Raw genomic sequence first — 5,816 nt, 5'->3', positions numbered from 1 at the left:
ATGATTTCAGTCATGTTGTATTGTGTGTAATGTACTGAGATCTTCTGAGTGATTCCTAACCAGGCATGTAGTGTGTAGTCTATTGGGAGCTGCTGAATGTTTATTGCTCTGGTATACAGTGTACGATATACAGGGATCTGCTTTATGATTTCTGTCCTAGTGGATAGTGTGTGATCTACTGATATCTTTTCTGGTGGAGACTGCTGTATAATTCCTGTAATGTGTGGAAGTAATGAGTTGTGCTTAATTTCGCTTTTATGGTGTATAAAGTGTAATGAACTGGGAGCTACTACAAGATTTATGTTCTGGTGTACAGTGTGTAATGTTCCAGGATCTGCTCATGTCCTGCTTTTTTATTGCTCTTCTCGATGTTATTGTTTGATCTCTTGTGACCTGCTTTACTTTCCAAATCTCATGTTAGTGTGTGATGTATTGAAATTTGCTCTTTGATCCCTGTTCTGCTGTTTATTTTTTTATGCGATCTACAAGGAGATGCTACATTATCCTAGATCTATCATTTGTGTTTGATTAACTGACACATGCTGTCTGCCATGTTCTCCCTGTTATGGTGTTTCTGAATATTCCACTTGGAACTGCTGCATGGTTCCTGTTCTGATGTCTGGCCTGTTATGCATTGGTTCATGTTCTTTGATCCCTGTTCTCCATAATCTGTACGTGATTTAATGATAACCACTGCCTAATCTCTCTTCTTGAGATCATCATATGACCACCGGCACTTTCTGTATGATCTCTGTTCTGGCTGTGATTCTGATGTTTAGCATTTGATGGACTGGAATTTGTTTTGTACTCTTACCTGATCTTTAGTGAGCTGAGAACTACTATGTGAAGCTTCTTCTGTTCTTTTGAGCATAATAAATTGGGATATATTGCATGATCCCTTCACATTGTTTATTAAACAATGTACTGTAACTTGCTGTAGTATTCAATGTATTAGGGCTTGCTTTACTATCCCCTGTTTGGTTGCTTTTTGTGTGATCTACCAGGAAAAACTATCTGAACCCTGTTGATTCGATTTGATTTAATTTGATTATCGTCACATGTATCAAGATATAGTGAAAAGTATTTTCTTGTGTGCTAACCAGACAAATCATAACTTGCGTAAGTACAACAGAATAATAGAACAGAATGCAGTACATTGTGTAATAGCTACAGGTGTAGAGAAAGATCACTCGAATATATGAGAGGTCCATTCATAAGTCTGAGAACAGCACAGAAGAAGCTGTTCTTGAATCTGTTAGTATGTGTTTTCAAATTTTTGTATCTTCTGCCCAATCAAAGAGATATAACCAGATGGGAGCGGTTCTTGATTTTGTGAATAATCTTTGCTACCCAGGCATTTAGTGTGTGACGTGGCAGGACCTGCTGTTATGATACTTGATCTGGTGTTTCGAGTGTGATAAAGTCATGAAGTTTTTGAACAGAATCTTTGGCTCAATGGTCCTGTACCATTTGTCAAACAACCAAACATTGGATTGTGTGCAATTCTTGAATCCTCATTACAGGAGGGACGTGATAGCACTGGAGGGTGCAGCGGAGATTTCCAAAGATGTTGCTTGGGCTGAAAAGTTTCAGTCATGATGAGAGGCTGGGTAGACTGTGGCTGTTTTCCTTAAAGCAAAGAAGATTGAGAGGGGAAATGATTGAGATCCATAAAATTAAGAGTGGCATGGATAAGATAGGCAGGAAAGAAATTTTCCCCTTGGTGGAGGGATCAATGATGAGGGGGCCCAGATTTAAGGTAAGGGGTCAGTTTAGAGGAAATGGAAGGAAGAATGCTTTCACCCAAAGGGTGGTGGGAATCTGCAATTCACTGCTTGTAAGAATGGTAGAAATAAAAGCCTCATAACATTTAAGAAGTATTTAGATGTGCACTTGCAATGACAAGGCACACAAGTCTATGGGGCAAGTGTTAGAAAATGGGTTTACAATAGTTAGGTGGCTGTTTTTGGCCAGACCAGACATGATGGAGTAAAGAGTCTTTTCCTGCAGACTTCAGTGATTCTATGATGCTAATTCCAGTGATGTATCAGGAATTGCCATGTCTGATGCCTTTTCTGGGATTTATGTATGATATTTTGGACCTCCTGTATGATACCTGATGTGGTGTTTGGTGTATGATACCCCAGAACCTGCTGTTTGATTTCTGTTTGAATTTTCAATGTTGCATGTACTGCTTGTTATTTATTGATTGAACTCCAATTTAAATGAGTTTAAAATAAAAGCCTATCTGGAAATGAAACAGAACAGACCATTATTGCACACTCTCTGCTCTGTCTCCATTTTCTGTGCTCTCTCGCTCTTCTTGACCCCTTCTAGCCCCTCTTTCACTACCCTCTCTCCTACACTGCCACACTTTCCATCTTTGTTTCACGCTCACTGTCAGGCCTTTTGCACCACCTATTCTTTCTATTCCCCTCCTGCCCATCTCCTGCTGCCTATCTCCCTCACCCCCACTAAATGCTTGTGCTTTCTCTGCTGGTCTCTATCTAACCCTCTCTCTCATGCTTTCTCCCCACTCTCTATTCTCTCCCGCATACATTTTGCTCTCTCTAACCTGCTGTCTTTATCTTCTCTCTCCTATAGTCTCTCTCATTTAACTTTTAACCTCTTGTTAATCTTTCCATCACTGTCTTGCTTTCTCTCTCACTCCCATGCTCCATCTTGCACTTCCACACACTCTCATACCCCTGCTCCCCACCAGTCATTCTATCTCACTTCATTGCTCCCCCTTTGAGCCTCTGTCCTCGTCTGTCAGTCTCCTACTCATCTGTGCTTTCCATCCACTTTTTCTGTCTCCCGGTTCTCTCTATTCTAAATGCTCAAAAGGTATACTGTCACTAAGTCACCCTTAATTTACATGTGGTGAGTCCTTGATACTATCCAACTCCTTCAGAGCCAGCTTTCAGAGTGGACAGAACCTCTGATAATCCTGTTTATACCTGTCAACCAAGGCTCCCTGATTAGTTTAGATTAATAGCCCCAATCAGGTAGCTCATATTTATGACCTCACTTGGCTGACCTTGTTACACTCACTACACTCCCTACCTCTCTCTCCCAACATTTTCTGTCTATCCCAGTCTTCTTATTTCTCTAATACAGTTGCGTCACTCTGACAATTCCTCTGTCCATTTATTTTCATTTTGCCCCATCTCTCTCCCACTTGTCTGATCTGTCTTACCTTGTCTCCTACTCTATCCCCTCTTCCATGCTTTGTCTTTACTGGTCTGCCTCATTTCTCCGATATTGCCTGTTCTCCTTCCTTTCCCATTGCCTCTCTCGCTCTCCCCTGTCTCCCAACCCTCTCCCTGTCACTCTATCCAGCTCTCGCTCCCCTATTTCCCTCCCTTCTTCTCTCCGCCCCCTCCTATATACTCTTCATTCCTCCTTTTTTTCTCATGCCATCACTCCACCACACATCCCATTTATCCACATCTGTTTTTCTCTCACTTCATGTCTGTCCCTGACTCTCTCCATGTTTCGCACTCACCTATTCCTCCTCCAGCTGCCTCTGTCTCTATCTCTGTCTATCTTCCTGTCTCACTGTGAACACATCTGCCTCCTGCTCTTTTCTTACCCAACCACTTGCTCATTCTCTCCCCTCTTTTCTTTCGCAACTTCTTCCACTCTCCCTTCACCAGTTCCCTCTCTCACCTCTTCTTTTTCTCCTCTGCTCTCTTACCACCCTTTTCTCTTTTGTCCTTTCCCCCACACCCTCATTCTCCCCTTATCACCCATTCGCCTCACACCAGCTCAGTTTCTCTATATACCTGTTCCGCTGTCTCTCATTTTCTCCTGCTTTTACATTCTGTAGATCTCGATCATTCATTCTGGGTACACTCTCTGCCTTCCACCTACATTCTACTACCCCAACCACCTTCACCCACTATTGACTTTTCTGCTGTTGTCACATTTACCCATCTCCTGCTCTGGTCCTATTTGCTCTGTCCACATTCACTCTCTACCTCAACTCCCATTCTCTTGCTGTCTACTACAATTTTGTCTCCCTCTTTCTTCACTCTCTCTACTCGGTCTCCTAATCTCTCTCTTAACCCACTCTCTATCCCCTTCCCACAGACTTTCTCTCTCTCTCTTCCCCATCTCCTTTCTATGTCCCAATGTCATCTCTCTCCCACTCTTTCTCTCCCCAGCTGCATCTTTCTTCCTCTCACCATCTCCAAGTCCACAGGTCTCTACCCCTACTTCCTTAATCTCTCTTGTCCTGTTCGCTCTCTCTCTCCGTGATCACCCCTTCTCCACGATTCCACCACCATTTTAACTCCCTTTTTTCCACTCCCACACTCACTACCTCTGCTGGCTCTTTTTCATTCCTTTTCCTCCTCTGTTCCCTCTCTCACCCTTCATCCCACTCTGCCTCATCGCTCTATTTTTCTCACCACATCACCAACTCCCTGTCAGTCTCTCTCTTTTACTCCCTCTTGCGTCTTCATGTTTCTGTTCCCTTCCCTTTTATCCTGCTCAAGCTCTTCTCCCAATGCTCTTGTCATCTAGTATCACTCTTTTCCCTCCCTGCAGTCACCTTTGCTCAACTTTTTTTCCCTTACCACCCATGTACTCTCTGATCCCACTCATGCTCTGTTGGTCCTGACCTCACGCTCACTGCCTGAGTTTTCTCTCTCATCTGCTCTCTCCAATTTCTTCCTGTCATCACATCTCTCACTCTCATGCACATGCTTCCTCTCTTCAATCCCACACATACTCTCTCCCTCTAACTCTTCCACTCCTCTCTCTCTCTCTACTAGGGATCAGGTGAGGAGCTGCAGGATCCACTTCTGCAAACACTCCCCAACACCCAACGCCACCACTGTCCCCAAAATCTCAGGAGAAGGAAACTTCAGAATCTGTCCCTGTGACCCTCTCCCTACTCCCCTCAACGCACACTGTGCTCGGGATCCCAGGGATCAGGCGCTATGCTGCAGGATCTGCCATCATAATCCCCAGTTAATGGTATACTCAAGCTCCCAGGAGAGGGACGTTGTAGGAACTGGCTCTGTAACCCTTACCCCGACATGTCGTGTTCAGGATCTTCGGGATCAGGACTGAAGCTGCAGATCTGCCCCGTAAACCCTCCCATCTCCAATTCACGAGATTCCTGAATCCAAGAGTGGGAAGCAGCATCTGCCCTACTAACCCCTAGGGAAGCTGCAGAACCTGCCCCTCTCCCTCTCCCAATCCACGCCGTACTCGGAATCCCTCGGATCAGGAGTGAAGCTGCGAGATGTGATCCTATAAACGCTCCCATCCCCCATTCAGGAGAAATCTGGATCCCAGGAGGGGGAGCAGCATTTTCCCGGTAAATTCCAGCTATCTCATATAATCTCATATCCTCGGGATCGCAAGAGAGGGATGCTGCAGGATCTGCCCCTGTAACCGCCCCTTCCCGCCTTCGGGATCCCCGGTGCCCGGAGTGATACTGCAGCATCTGCCCCGTAACCCCTAGGTAACGGGATCTTCGGGATCCTAGGGGAAGGAAGCTGCACGATTTACCTCTTTAAGCCCCAGGTAACGGGATCGTCAAGATTCCGGGAGAGGAAAGCTGACAGATCCCGCTGCGCCGCGACCTGATCAATTTCGGGGCGGAGCGTTCGGAAGAGTGGGCGGCCGCCCGGAACGGAGTGCCCTCTGATTGGCTGCCTCCCCGTGCAAGGACGGCCTCCCTTTGTGTGTGATTGGCCATCTGGCTGCGGTCCTACCCCTCCGGGGGGGGGAACAGCCAATGGGAAACAGCGCAGCGGGCGCTGCGTCCTTTGCGCCCATCGCTGCGCCAAGAGGCGGGA

This window comes from Rhincodon typus, chromosome 47 (genome assembly GCF_021869965.1).
Source record: "Rhincodon typus isolate 14 chromosome 47, sRhiTyp1.1, whole genome shotgun sequence".
In the NCBI taxonomy this organism is placed as follows: domain Eukaryota; kingdom Metazoa; phylum Chordata; class Chondrichthyes; order Orectolobiformes; family Rhincodontidae; genus Rhincodon; species Rhincodon typus.
Note: the sequence above shows the minus strand (reverse complement) of the source record.